Raw genomic sequence first — 16,003 nt, 5'->3', positions numbered from 1 at the left:
ATGCGATCTAAGGCTGTCTTGAGAATGTGTTAACAACGGGGCAGAGGGTCGGGGTTTTCCATCGGCTGAAACAAAACCTCTAGATTCTCACAGGGGCAGGAATTCTGTTAAGCTGTTGCACACATACAAGCTGTCCGAGTGTATGTCTGCGGGGGTTGGAAAAGAGTCGGGGTGCTGAATTACATAGGCTATGGCTGCGAGTTCTGCTGCTTGTGAACCTAGGTGGCCAGGCAATTTTAAAGAGATCTCTTCTAGTGGGCGTCCCTTCGCGTCTTCCACGTAAATTCCACAACCAGTAATTCTAACTCCATTTTTGATTGTGGACGAACCGTCTACATACATTTTTTAAGTATTCCCTGTGGTTTGGGAATCTTGTGTCTTACTGTCTGCTCATGGGTGTAGTGACTTTGGGATAAAGGGTCCTGTGTGGTGTTGGGCTGCTATGATCTGGCACTCACGTGGGGTCCCTGCATATTGGAGATTATAGACCAGAAATGTGTGGGTTTTGGTGCATTTTATCGTAATGTCCCGCGAGCTGCTCTGATTTGGCTGACTGAACCGTCCTTTAATCTACCATCAAGTAATTGTTGCGTGGGGGTATGCTCGGTCAAGATCGTGACTGGGTTGAGGCCTGAGATGTACGCAAAGTACTGTACTGCTCAAAAGACTGCAAGCAAGTGCCATTCACAGGCTGAGAATCCTTGCTCTACGGGGTCTAATACTCTTGAGGCATAGGCTACGGGTCCGAAGTGATCGTGTCGTTCTTGCAGAAGTACTGCTGACAGGGTTCGGTCAGTGGTTGCTACTTCTATGGCATAGGGCAAGTCTGGGTCTGGAACTTGTAAAGCGGGAGCTGTGCCTAGGGCACGTTTTAAATCATCAATGGCATCTGTGCTGCGGAAGCCATTCCCATGACGCATTCTTTTTAAGGAGCTCTGACAGTGGGGCTGCTTTGGTGGCAAAACCATCTATATGATTTCTGCAATATCCTATCAAACCTAGGAATGACCGGAGTGCAGTGACATTTTGGGACAGGGGCAATTTGACGATCGACTCGATCCGTTTTTGCTCAATTTCTCTCTTCCCGTGGGTGATGCTGGTGCCTAAATAAAGAACCTCTTCCTTTAACATCTGGGCCTTCTTGGGTTTACCTTACATCCGATTGATCGCAGTAGGCCTAGTAATTCAGATAAGAGCTCTACTTGTTCCTCTTTTGCGTCCGTTTGCAAGAGCAGATCGTCTACATATTGTTTTAGGCATTCGGGTTGGGAAAATTTAGAAAGTCCGTTGGCCACTTGTCGGTGGAAAATGGAGGTGGAGTTATGGAATCCTTGTGGGAGGCATGTCCATGTGTACTGCTGCCCTTGAAACGTAAACGTGAATTTATACTGGCAGGCCCTTTCTAACGGGATGGACAAAAGCCACTGCTGATGTCAAGCACTGTGAAATACTTTGCCTGTATTCCCTGTTTGAGCATGGTCCCGGGACTCGTTGCAACAGTGGGGGCTGCTAAAGGGGTTACCTTATTATGTTCTCGGTAGTTGATCGTTAGTCGCCATGAACCTTCGAGCTTTTTTACGGGCCAAATTGGGGCATTATTTGTGGACGCTACGGGTCGAATAACTCCTTGGTCTAACAAACTGTTAACAACCTTCAAAATCTCACCCACGGCTTGCTGTGGGAAACCGTGTTGCTTTTGCGGCTTTGGATCGGGACCTGAAATCTTTACTGTACCTGGGATCTTCTCACAGTCGTGTTTGTGTTGTGCGAACGAAGCTTTGTGTTTTATGATGACCTCTCTAATCGTCTGGTCTGCACTAATTGTTTGCGGATTAAACCAATAGTCCCCTTCTGAGCAAAACCTGTTTTCATAATCCCCTACTGTGAGCATAGAGGGAGCCCTAGCTGTTTTGGCCATTCGACAGACACATTTATTTACTGGGTCAAACGAAAGGTTATGGGAGCTCATAAAATCAATGCCTAAAATGTGCTCTGCTATTTGGGGTAAGTCAACTAAAACTAAGGGGTGTTTGGTGCTAATGTTCCCTATCTGAATGGGTACGGGAGCTGTGATATATCCTTGCTGTATGTGGCCGGTGAATCCACTCAGGGTGATGGTGTCTGTGGTGGGCAATTTGTCCTGTTGAAACATGGTGGAGGAGTTCAAAGTGGTGCGGGATCCTCCTGTGTCCCAAAGAAAATCGACTGTATGTCCCCGGACTGTGCCTGTAACTACTGGTCTGCCTGATTTGTCCCAGCGTGTGTCACAAACCCAAGTTGGGTTGTCCGAACACCGTCAATCTGTGGAGTTCAACGCTAAGTCGTCTGAACGGGTGCTAACACTATGCATGGGCCTAACATTGTTCCTAGGTGGGAGGTTTGGTTGTTGGTATCGTTGCTGGTTCGGGGGGTTTTGTCGGCAATCGCGGGCGTCATGTCCCATGTGGCCACAATTGTAACAACCTCATGGTGCCTGTGCTCTGGGGTGCTGTCCCTCGTGTCCACCCTCATTTATCCATGCTGGGTCCTGGCTAATCCTAACTGGGTGCATGTTTGCTTCTATCTCGTCCTAATCTGTGTGTCGGTGTAGGGTTTGTTCCCATGCTCTTGAAAGTCATTTCAATACCCAAACTTCATTGTGTGTGTGGTCTGCGGGGTCGTAGTTTACACAAGCCTGCTTCTGTGGCATGCGAGACTAAGGTGCGGGACCATTTAGTGGTGTCCTCCTCATTTAGGTGTGCGTGGTTCAATTGTCTGTAGACTGCCATGAAATGAATCCATAGGCGACCAGCAAATGCAGTCGGATGTTCTCCCTTCTTTTGCCTGCAGTGATATAACCCTCGACTGGATCTCCTTTGTTATACCCGATGGCATTTAATATGGCTGTTTTAATTTCCTGTAGGGTTCCTCCTGCTACATTTTGTGGTTCTGGCAAAGCTGATCTTAGGGACTGGCTAAGGCTCATAACTATTAGCTTTACTTCCCCCCCCTCGTCTAGGCCGTACATAACCTTTTGTTGGCGCACCTCCTCAAAGAAGCTGTGCGGGTCTGGGGTGGGCTGGAATGAACTAATTTTCATGCAAGCCTCTCTTAATTGGGTTATGGATAGTGGGGTGGTGTAAATGATATCAGGCTCATCCTGATCCGATGACTTGCGTTGTGTGGTAACAGGACTCATGGCGTCGAATTTTGAGTGGGGGGGGGTGCTGCCTGTGCAGTTGGTGCTGCGGGTGCTTTTCTTTTTGGGGCGTGGAGGGCTCGATTTTGATTTCCCATGTCCTCTACGTATCTTTGGCTTCTTCCTCATCTAAATCTGCCCGAAAGTGTACCTGAAGCCATTCTGTACTGAGAGTAGCGACTGTAACTTTTCTATCTTCTGTCGGCATTTAGCATGGTCAACAGTACTCTGCCTCTGTTCCTTAGTGGAGCGCTCTCAAAGCTGCTATTAAATCTGCGCATTTGCTAGTTAGCTGGGCGACCTGCTGTTCTGTTTCCTCTCTTACCAGGACTGCGCGCTGTGTATCTTGGTAGGCTTTATCATACTGGGTCTGGAAGCTACTAAGGTGAACTAGACAAGATTGATGTGCACGTTTTACATCGGCCATTTCCTCATCCTTAGCTGCTAACTGTTCCCGGAGTTGCTCAATTATCTTCTCGCTTTCGTTACTGTTTCCCTCGTTCTTTCCTTCCTTCTCAATTAACTGCCTACGGAGCATCTTCACGACCTCCTCTGTGCCTCGCAACTGTGCCAAACAGGACACTATTGCCATCAGCTTTCTGACTTTCCCTACATTTTTCTTGTGGACCTCGCTTAGGTTCTCCCACCAAGTTTGGCCTGTCTTTCCTGGACCTGACTCATCATTAGCGCAAAAATTCTACCAAAGGGGCCATCCTTTCCCCTTTAAGTATTTCCTTAACCCTTCCTCCCATATGGGGCATTGCTTTGCTCTGTTGGTTGCTGTGACCTCGGGTTCCTGTGGATTCATCGATCTTTCCATTGCCTTAGTGGCCATTACTTCTCTTATCTCTTTCTCTACTTTTAATTTGGGACAGAGGAATAAGGCGGCGATTTGACCAGCAGGTATGGCTTAAGCTATTTCCCGGCTCACAATTCCTCGATAGTTGTACGCAATTCTAATGAGTTTACCTTACTCTTCCTGTTAGGTACGCATGCGGGTTAGTACACACTTCCGAAATTCGGTTATTTGGTCGATATGGGACTTGCACTTGTGGTTCTTTCTCATTCTCGCAATTGGATTCAAAGTTTGTGGGTTCTCCTAATCGAGTCCGACTGAGTTCACCAAAAATGTTGCTCTATTAATAATGTTGGTGAACCACAAGCCTTCCCTTATATCGATCAAATGACCATACAACCAGTTAGTTAGTTCAAAAGATGGTTTATTTACATACACAAGAGTTATCTCGACATGCAAACACAATATCTACTACGAGTTAAACTACACCTATAAGCTACAATAACCTATACTTAACCGGCACTGTGCAAATGGATAAGGCCTTTATCTGGATTTCACTTCGCTGGTTCGAAGAAAGTGGCTCTGTCTCTGCTGGGCTCAGCCGTCAGGTAGCGATCGTTGGTCTTGAAATTGGCTGGCTGTTCCTGCTACGATTGGGTTGGCACAGGCCAGATCCAAAAGAGACAGAACACATGGCTATGCTCTCTTTTATCCCTCTGGGATTTTGTGCTCTTTGGGGCGGTCCTTAACCTTGGACCCAATAGTTCGACAATTTCTTCAATTTCGTCCAATAAAGGGGCGGGTGCTTTGGTGCCTGGACGGGTCCTTAGCGGTCATTGACCTTGGCAGTTGGGCTTTCTGAATAAGGGGCGTGGCGCCGATCAGTCTGTGGCTGTACCGGTTGCTTGATTGGAGTTCTATTGTCCTGGGGAAATGGGCCATTAAAATGCAAACGAGCGGGGTTTCGATCAGGTCTGGTTACCTGTGTTTCAGAGACATATAGGCTCAGTATCTGTCTGAGTCCTGGGTTGGCCATAATTCCCATGGTTCTTTGCAGGTGGCCATCTGAGATGGCTACAAGCCCTGCAAGCCTGCTTTGCCATTCAATCAGATCATGGTTGATCTCTTCCTAGTCTCAAATCCTCCTCCCTGCCTGTTTCCCATATCTCTTTATCCCTGGACCAATGAGACTGTTACATAAAGTCCAGTTTCCAGAAATAAATTCAAAATAACATTCCTAAAAATTAAATGGACAGCTCATTTTAATAGACGGTCCTTCCACCAAATATAGGATGCTAATTAAGGGTGGTCTTTTGATCCACATAACCATTAATTATAAAAACCCCAAATTTGTCTGAAATATCAGAACTCAAACTCAAAACTACAGATTTGTTGGGTTTGCATAGATTGACTGTTCTGAACCTAGCAAATTTCACATATTTGGAGATGAAGATAATATTATTTTGATGTTTGATAGATATCCTTACTTTCTCTTAGGGATCTTATATATGTAACAAGTAAACGTTTGAACTGTGGATTTTTATCTAGAAGGTGTATTAAATTTGCCCAATTATGTGTCCTTGAATCTAGTTCCCACTGGCTGATGTTGAGGGAGATTATTTGAGGGGTCTGCCTGATCTCATTAGCTCCAGGTAAGGCTTCCCCCAACCCCCTTTTAAAGAGAGGTGTAACATTTGCAATCCTCGAGTCCTCTGACATCCCCCCATATCCAAAGAGGATTGGAATGTTGTTGTTAGAGCTGAATTCCAATTCTATTCTTACTTCCCTCAAAACATAGGCTGCATTCCATCCAGACCTGGTGCCTTATCCATATTGAGGACGGCCAGCCTTTTTCAGACCTTCGCTTTGTCTATTTTTGATCCTGTCCAATGTTGCTACTGTGTCCTACATTACTGCTACATTAACAGCATCTTCTTGAAGGCAGATGTAAAGTATTCATTCATTACCTCAGCCATGCTCTCTGCCTCCACATAATGATCTCCTTTCGGTCTATCCCTTCGGGTTGAATTGTCTGCTCTCGTTGGTGGCGAGCCTGGAGGGGTGAAGGGCTGCAATTAGGAGGGATGGCAGTAAACCTGAAAGCTGCTGCCTTCCTGCCGCTACCTGAATTAAGTTCTGGGCGGGGAGGCCATTGGCCAACCTCCCAAAGAGTTACCTGAATCTTTGGAATTTTCTACCCCAGAGATTTGTGGATGCTGTTTCATTGAATATATTTCAGGCTGGAATAGACAGATTCTTGGTCTTTCAAGAAATTAAGAGAAAGGGAGAGAGGGTAGGAAAATTTAGTTGAAGCCCTAGGTCAGCTATGATTGCATTGAATGGTGGCAGAGGCTCAATGGGCCATATAAGACCATAAGATGTAGGAGCAGAAGGAGACCATTCAGCTCATTAGGTCTACTCCACCATTCAATAAGATCATGACTGATCTGATGTGATAATCCTCAACTCCACTTTCCCGACTTCCGGTGACGGCGGGCGGGAGGCGGCCGCACAATGGAGGGCTCCCATTCGGGAACGGCATTTTCGGGGCTTTAAGCCCGGTCCCAGGGTCCGCGGAGGCGGCAGAAGCAGGGCGAAGGCACAGAGGAGGCACAGTGAAGACACAGGAGGAAAAAAAGAACGAAGAAAAATGTCGAGGGTGAGCAAGAAAACGGCCGGAAAAAAAACAGCTGGAGGTCCGTCGGGGAGTGCAAAGGTCACCGCGGGGTCACCAAGGAAAATGGAGGCTGGAGCACCAGGGAAGGCCGCACTGCTTACGGCTGAAGAAATAACTAAGGTGATGGCTGCGGAATTTGAAAAGCAGTTGGCGCAGATTGCGAAATGCATGGAGACGGTGAGGAAGGAGATGAGGGAGGTTTTGAGTGTGCTGGTGGAGGAGGCGGTTTCCCCGGTGAGGACTGAGGTGGCGAGCGCAGTGGCGGAGGTGCGAGAGCAAGGGGAGGCGCTGAAGGAAGTGGAGGAGACGTTATTGCAGCACGGCGATCAACTTGCCTCGATGGGGAAAGAGATGCGGAAGGTGATGGATACTAACAAGGATCTGCGAGGAAAAATGGAAGACCTGGAAAACAGATCCAGGCGACAGAATTTGAGGATTGTGGGGCTGCCCGAAGGAGTTGAAGGACCGAAGCCGACTGAGTATTTTGCCGCGATGCTGGCAAAACTATTGGGGGAGGGGGAGGATCCCTCCCGATATGAACTGGATTGGGCTCATCGATCGTGGAAGCCTGTACCAAAGGCGAGTGAGCCGCCAAGGGCAGTGACTCTGTGCTTCCGTAGGTACAGGGTGAAGGAGAAGGTCCTGAGCTGGACCAAGCAGAAGCGGGTGATGCAGTGGGCTGGAGCTGGTATACGTGTATACCAGGACTTTACGGTGGAGCTGGCAAGGAGGCGGGCTTCCTTCAACCGGGTGAAGAGGGCACTGTACATTAGCAAGGTGCGGTGCGGCATTGTATATCCAGCGAAGCTGAGGGTGACTTACAAGCTCAGGGACTTTTATTTTGGAACGGCGGAAGCAGCGGAGGAGTTTGCGAAAGCAGAAGGACTGTGGCAGAACTGACAAATTGAGGAATGGCCATGTGCCGATGTAACCTCATGACTGTATTTTCTTCTTTTTTGTATCACTGCGCGCGGGTGTAGAGATTAAAGGAGCCTATGTGGTATATATTTGGACAAGGGAAGGAACGGGACTTTCACTCGAAATGAGGGTTCTTTGGGGTGTAGGTGGATACGTGGGGTTTGTGTGCTAAAAGGGGATCTTTGGGCTTTCCTAGGGCCGGGCAAGTGGGAAAGGGACCTGGGCGGGGGCCTCCACGCTGGCCAGTTTTAGCCGGCCAGTGAACGGGAGTGAGATGGGGGGAGGGGCTGCGACCATCGGAGCCTGGCAGAACAGGGTCCGAGTGGTCTAGCCGGGGTGGAAAGTTGGGGGAAGGAACAGAGGTTGGGAAGAGGAGTTTTACAAGAGGCAGTGGACGGGAGGAGCTGGAGACCTGGGGTGGGGGGGGGGGGGGGGGGGGGGGGGAGCTGTGTAAGATTAAGGGTGACTACAGGTAATCCCTGATTCCTTTTTGTCATTTGTTTATGTAGAGGTTTGGGGGTTGGTGGGTAAATGGGATCGTTGTTATTATGGGGACTGACATATCTTGCTGATTATTGTTTATTGTTGATGGATGTAAATGTGGGAGAAAATGTGAAAAAGGAGGAGAATTTAAAAAAAAAAAAAAATTTTAAACCCTCCACTTTCCCGCCTTATCCCCATAACCCTTGATTCACTTACTGATTAAAAATCTGTCTATCTCAGCCTTGAACTTACTTAATGATCCAGCCTCTACAGCTCTCTGCGGTAAAGAATTCCACAGATTCACTGCCCTCTGAGAGAAGAAATCATCTCTATCTTAAATAGGTGACCCCAAACTCTGACATTACACCTCCTGGCCTTAGACTCTCCCACAAAGGGAAACATCCTCTCAGCATCTACCCTGTCAAGCCCCCTGAGAATCCTATTTGTCTCAATAAGGTCGCCTCTCGTTCTCTTAAACTCCAATGAGTACAGATCCAACCTACTCAACCTCTCCTCATAAGAATATCCCTCCATACTTGGGCTAAACCTAGTGAACCTTCTCTGGACTGCCTCTAATGTCAGTATATCTTTCCTTTGATAAGGGGACCAAAACTGTTCACAGTATTCCAGGTGTGATCCAACTCATGCCCTGTATAGTTTTAGCAAGGCTTCTCTATTTTTACACTCCATTCCCTTTGAAATAAAGGCCAACATTCCATTTACCTCCCCATTTACCTGCTGTAGTGATACGTATATATAGAGATATATAAAGAGTTAATGACTACATCATAGTGTAAAACAACAACAAGATGGCAGCACTTGATTCATGTATAAATATGTGAACTCAAAGGATCTTGGGTTTCTTCGAATCATAAGAACAAAAGAACATAAGAACTAGGAACAGGAGTAGGCCATCTGGCCCCTCGAGCCTGCTCCACCATTCAATGAGATCATGGCTGATCTTTTGTGGACTCAGCTCCACTTTCCGGCCCGGACACCATAACCCTTAATCCCTTTATTCTTCAAAAAACTATCTATCTTTATCTTAAAAACATTGAATGCAGGAGCCTCTACTGCTTCACTGGGCAAGGAATTCCATAGATTCACAACCCTTTGGGTGAAGAAGTTCCTCCTAAAACTCAGTCCTAAATCTACTTCCCCTTATTTTGAGGCTATGCCCCCTAGTTTTGCTTTCACCCGCTAGTGGAAACAACCTGCCCGCATCTATCCTATCTATTCCCTTCATAATCTTATGTTTCTATAAGATCCCCCCTCATCCTTCCAAATTCCAACAAGTACAGTCCCAGTCTACTCAACCTCTCCTCGTAATCCAACCCAAGGGGCTGTTTAGCACAGGGCTAAATTGCTGGCTTTCAAAGCAGACCAAGGCAGGCCAGCTATACGGTTCGATTCCCGTATCAGCCTCCCCGAACAGGCGCCGGAATGTGGCGACTAGGGGCTTTTCACAGTAACTTCATTTGAAGCCTACTTGTGACAATAAGCGATTTTCATTTCAATTTTTTTTTTCCAGCTCTGGGATTAACCTAGTGAATCTCCTTTGCACACCCTCCAGTGCCAGTACATCCTTTCTCAAGTAAGGAGACCAAAACTGAACACAATACTCTAGGTGTGGCCTCACTAACACCTTATACAATTGCAGCATAACCTCCCTAGTCTTAAACTCCATCCCTCTAGCAATGAAGGACAAAATTCCATTTGCCTTCTTAATCACCTGTTGCACCTGTAAACCAACTTTTTGCGACTCATGCACTAGCACACCAGGTCTCTCTGCACAGCAGCATGTTTTAATATTTTATCATTTAAATAATAATCCCTTTTGCTGTTATTCCTACCAAAATTGATAATCTCACATTTGTCAACATTGTATTCCATCTGCCAGACCCTAGCCCATTCACTTAGCCTATCCAAATCCCTCTGCAGACTTCCAGTACCCTCTGCACTTTTTGCTTTACCACTTATCTTAGTGTCGTCTGCAAACTTGGACACATTACCCTTGGTCCCCAACTCCAAATTATCTATGTAAATTGTGAACAGTTGTGGGCCCAACACTGATCCCTGAGGGACACCACTAGCTACTGATTGCCAACCAGAGAAATACCCATTAATCCCCACTCTTTGCTTTCTATTAATTAACCAATCCTCTATCCATGCTACTACTTTCCCCTTAATGCCATGCATCTTTGTCTTATGCAGTAACCTTTTGTGTGACGCAGGAGTGTGTTAGAGAGATAGATAATATCATAGAATTTACAGTGCAGAAGGAGGCCATTCGGCCCATCGAGGCTGCACCGGCTCCTGGAAAGACCACCCTACCCAAGGTCAACACCTCCACCTCGTCCCCATAACCCAGTAACCCCACCAACACTAAGGGCAATTTTGGACACAAAGGACAATTTATCATGGCCAATCCACCTAACCTGCACATCTTTGGACTGTGGGAGGAAACCGGAGCACCTGGAGGAAACCCACGCACACACAGGAAGGATGTGCAGACTCCGCACAGACAGTGACCCAAGCCGGAATCAAACCTGGGACCCTGGAGCTGTGAAGCAATTGTGCTATCCACAAGGCTACCGTGTTGCCCTTAGTTAGCTTAGTTAGCACATGTTGTTATAGTTAATACTTTATTCTGGAGCTTCCGGTTCGGCAGCTCCTGCTGGCAATGGACTTTTGGGCTCTTCAGAGGGGCCCCAAAGGTAATTGTTCGATGGCTTCCAGTGTGGGATGGTGACAGCAAGGTCCCCCCGACATTATATGGATTGGACCAGGAGTGGGGCGGTTAAAAAAGTGATCCTGGTGCAGTGAAAAGTGCGAGGGAGGAAAACCAAGATGGCGGCGGGTGGAGACCAAGCAGTGTGGGCGCAGTGGTCGCAGGAGCAGCAGGAGTTTCTTAAACGCTGCTTTGAGGAGCTGAGGACAGAAATGCTGGCACCAATGAAGGCAGCGATTGAGAAGCTTGTGGAGACCCAGAAGGCCCAAGGGGCGGCGATCCGGGAGGTGCGGCAAAAAGCCTCGGAGAACAAGGACGAGATCTTGGGCCTGGCGGTGAAGGTGGAGGCTCACGAGGCGTTGCACAAGAGGTGGGCGGAAAAATTCGAGGACCTGGAGAATAGGGCGAGGAGGAAGAATCTTCGGATTCTGGGTCTCCCTGAAGGAGTGGAGGGGCCCGATGCGGGGCATATATGAGCAAAATGCTCAATTCGCTGATGGGCGCGGGAGCTTTCCCGAGGCCCCTGGAGCTGGATGGGGCTCATTGGGTCCTGGCAAGAGAACCAAAGCCAATGAGCCGCCAAGGGCTGTAGTGGCGAGGTTCCACCGCTTTATGGACAGAGAGTGTGTCCTGAGATGGGCCAAAAAAGAGCGGAGCAGCATGTGGGAGAACACGGAGATCCGAAATTACCAGGATTGGAGTGTGGAGGTGTCTAAGAAGAGGGCTGGTTTCAACCGGGCTAAGGCGGTGCTCCATCGGAAGGGGGTGAAGTTCGGGATGCTGCAGCCAGCGCGGTTGTGGGTCACGATCCAAGATCGGCACCACTATTTTGAAACGCTTGATGAGGCATGGAACTTTATAGAGACTGAAAAGTTGGACTCAAATTGAGGGTTTGTCGTGGGGGATGTTTACTGTGTTTACTGCGTTTGGGGAATGGAGAGGAGCGCACACTGACTGCCAAGGGGTGGGAGGGATTCTCACACTGGGGGGTCGATGGAATGGCGGGAGAGGCCGGGGTCAGCAGGAGTCAGCTGACTTACGGGAGTGTCATGGGGGGAGCAAAATGGCTAGATGAGGATCTAGCGGGGGTGGGGGGTGGGGGGGAGGGGGGGGAACTGGGATGCTGCTGCATTGGTCAAAGGGTAGCTGGAAGTAGGAGAGGTAGTCGGGACGGGGGTCTGCCGCCTGGGGGACTGGAGGGTGCGGGAGGCATGGGCACGTGGAGGTCGATATGTGATGGTGAGTGGTAGGTTGCAGGGGGTCCGGGTGGTACTGGTGAACGTATATGCCCCGAATTGGGATGATGCCGGATTTATGAAACGCATGCTGGGTCGGATTCCGGATCTGGAGGTAGGAAGCTTGATAATGGAGGGGGGACTTCAACACGGTGCTGGACCCAGCACTGGACCGTTCTAGGTCCAGGACGGGTAATAGGCCGGCTGCGGCCAAGGTGCTTTATGGACCAGATGGGGGGAGTGGATCCATGGAGGTTTGCCAGGCCGCTGGCCAGGGAATTTTCCTTCTTTTCCCACGTCCATGGAGCCTACTCCTGGATAGATTTTTTCATTTTGAGCAGGGCGCTAATCCCAAAAGTGGACGGAACGGAATATTCGGCCATAGCCATCTCGGACCACGCGCCGCATTGGGTGGAGCTGGAGTTGGGGGAGGAGAGGGACCAGCGCCCGCTGTGGCGCCTTGATGTGGGACTGTTGGCGGATGAGGGGGTGTGCGGGCGGGTGCGGGGGTGTCTTGAAAGATATTTGGAGGCCAATGACAACAGGGAGATGCCGGTGGGGGTAGTCTGGGAGGCTTTGAAGGTGGTGGTCAGGGGAGAGCTAATCTCCATTAGGGCCCACAGGGAGAAGAGAGAGGGGAGGGAGAGGGAGAGGTTGGTGGGGGAGATTTTAAGGGTGGACAGGAGGTATGCAGAGGCCCCCGAGGAGGGGTTAACAAGGGAGCGACAGAACCTCCAGACAGAATTCGACCTGTTGACCACGGGGAAAGCTGATGCACAGTGGAGGAAAGCGCAGGGGGTGACGTATGCGTATGGGGAGAAGGCGAGTCGGATGCTAGCACATCAGCTTCGTAAGAGAGAGGCAGCGAGGGAGATAGGTAGAGTTAAGGATAGAGGGGGGAATACGGTGCGGAGTGCGGTGAGAATAAACAAGGTATTTAGGGACTTCTATGGGGATCTGTACAGGTCTGAGCCCCCGGCGGGGGAAGAGGAGATGCGACGATTCCTAGATCAGCTGAAGTTCCCAAGGGTGGAGGAGGAGGAGGTGGCTTGTTTGGGGCACCGATTGGGCTGGAGGGGCTGGTTAAAGGATTGGGGAGCATGCAGGTGGGGAAGGCCCCAGGGCCGGATTGGTTCCCGGTTGAATTCTACAGGAAATACGTGGACCTGCTGGGCCCGTTGCTAGTGAGGACTTTTAATAAGGCGAGGGAGGGGGGGACCTTGCCCCCGACAATGTCCAGGGTGCTGATTTCTTTGATCTTGAAGCGGGACAAGGATCCATTACAATGTGGGTCGTATAGACCGATTTCGCTCCTCAATGTTGACGCTAAGTTGCTGGCAAAGGTGCTGGCTACGAGAATTGAGGACTGTGTCCTGGGGGTGATTCATGAGGACCAGACGGGATTTGTGAAGGGTAGGCAGCTAAACACAAATGTGCGGAGGTTCCTCAATGTGATTATGATGCCCTCGGTGGAGAGGGAAGCGGAGGTAGTGGCAGCTATGGACGCTGAGAAGGCCTTTGATTGAGTGGAGTGGGAGTATCTTTGGGAAGTGTTGCGGAGGTTTGGGTTCGGGGAGGGGTTCATCAGCTGGGTCAGGCTGCTATATAGAGCCCCAGTGGCGAGTGTGGCTACGAATCAGCGGAGGTCGGAGTACTTTCGGCTGTACCGGGGGACGAGGCAGGGGTGCCCCTTATTCCCCTTGCTGTTTGCACTGGCAAGTGAGCCGCTGGCCATGGCATTGAGGGAGTCGAGGAAATGGAGGGGACTGGTCCGGGGGAGAGGAACACCGGGTGTCGTTGTATGCCGACGACCTATTGTTGTATGTGGCGGATCCAGTGGAGGGGATGGCGGAGGTCATGCGGATCCTTCGGGAGTTTGGGGACTTTTCGGGGTATAAACTCAACATAGGGAAGAGTGAGCTATTTGTGGTGCATTCAGGGGACCAGGAAAGGGGGATAGACGAGCTACTGCTGAAAGGATCTTTCAGTACCGAGGAATCCAAGTAGCTAGGAGTTGGGGGGCCCTGCACAAGCTCAATTTGACTAGGTTGGTGGAGGAGGATTTTAAAAGATGGGATATGCTGCCACTCTCACTAGCGGGTAGGGTGCAATCGGTCAAAATGACGGTCCTCCCGAGGTTTCTCTTTGTGTTCCAGTGCCTTCCCATTATGATCCCCAAGGCCTTTTTCAAACGGGTAAGCAGGAGCATCATGGGATTTGTGTGGGCGAATAAGACCCCGAGGGTGAAGAGTGTTTCTGGAGCATAGCAGGGACAGGGGGGGGGCTGGCGCTGCCGAATTTGTGTGGCTATTATTGGGCAGCCAATGTGGCGATGATCTGTAAGTGGGTAATGGAGGGAGAGGGGGCGGTGTGGAAGAGGCTAGAGATGGCGTCCTGTGTGGGCACGAGCCTGAGGGCGCTGGTGACGGCACCGCTGCCGCTCTCGCCGACAAGGTACACCACGAGTCCGGTGGTGGCGGCGACGCTGAAGATCTGGGGGCATTGGAGGCGACACAGGGGCGAGGTGGGAGCCTCGGTTTGGTCCCCGATTCGGGAGAACCATCGGTTCGTCCCGGGAAGGATGGATGGGGGGTTTCGGAGCTGGCATCGGGCAGGGATTAGAAGAATGGGGGGACCTATTCATCGATGGGACGTTTGCGAGCCTAGGGGCGCTAGAGGAGAAGTTTGGGCTACCCCCGGGAAACGCTTTCAGGTGCATGCAAGTGAGGGCGTTTGTGAGGCGACAGGTGAGGGAATTCCCGTTGCTTCCGGCACGTGGGATTCAGGACAGAGTGGTTTCCGGTGTATGGGTTGGAGAAGGTAAGGTTTTGGCGATTTACCAGGAGCCGAAGGAAGAGCAGGAGGCGTCGGTGGAGGGGTTAAAGGGCAAGTGGGAGGAGGAGCTTGGGGAGGAGATAGATGAGGGTCTGTGGGCTGATGCCCTGAGTAGGGTTAATTCTTCCTCCTCTTGCGCCAGGCTCAGCCTAATACAGTGCAAAGTTACTCACAGAGCACATATGACAGGGGCGAGGTTGAGTAGGTTCTTTGGGGTGGAGGACAGATGTGGGAGGTGCTCGGGGAGCCCGGCAAATCACGTCCATATGTTCTGGTCGTGCCTGGCGCTGGATGGATTTTGGAGGGGTTTTGCGAGGACTATGTCCAAGGTGGTGAAAGCCCAGGTCAAGCCGTGCTTGGGATTGGCAATATTTGGGGTATCGGACGAGCCGGGAGTGCAGGAGGCGAAAGAGGCCAGTATTCTGGCCTTTGCGTCCCTGGTAGCCCGGCGGAGGATTTGGCTATTATGGAAAGATGCGAAGCCTCCTAGTGTGGAAGCTTGGATCAATGACATGGCAGTGTTCATCAAGCTGGAGAGGATAAAGTTTGCCTTGCGAGGGTCTCTGCAGGGGTTCCTCAGGTGGTGGCAACCGTTCCTGGACTATCTCACGGAGTGTTAGGAGGTCAGCAGCAGCAGCCCAAGGGCGGGGGGGGGGGTTCTTTTGGGGTGGCGTTTGGGTGAAGGTGGGGGGGTTTCCCTATTGGTGTTTTTAAATGTTATATGGGGGGTTATTGTATATGGGGGAAATCCAACGTATAATTTCTGATTGTTGTGTTCTCGTTTCTTTCTTTTTGCTGGGGGGTGGGGTTTGTTGAAAAATTTGAATAAATATATATTTTTAAAAATATATAATACTTTATTCTGAATTACTTAATCACTAGTTATAGTTCTGTAAGAGTGAACAAACTCAACATTAATCAATTTGTTATTCATTAAACCTATTTTGCTTTAAGTTGAAGATAGGTGGTTTCTTTAGAATCACACCGTCAGACCATTCTGGATATCATAGATTATTATCATAGAATTTACAGTGCAGAAGGAGGCCATTCGGCCCATCGAGTCTGCACCGGCTCTTGGAAAGAGCACCCTACCCAAGGTCAACACCGCCATCCTATCCCCATAACCCAGTATCCCCACCCAACACTAAGG

This window comes from Scyliorhinus torazame, chromosome 11 (assembly GCF_047496885.1).
Source record: "Scyliorhinus torazame isolate Kashiwa2021f chromosome 11, sScyTor2.1, whole genome shotgun sequence".
NCBI classification, from domain to species: Eukaryota; Metazoa; Chordata; class Chondrichthyes; order Carcharhiniformes; family Scyliorhinidae; genus Scyliorhinus; species Scyliorhinus torazame.
The sequence above is the reverse complement of the archived record's forward strand: the minus strand, read 5'-3'. Positions refer to the sequence as shown.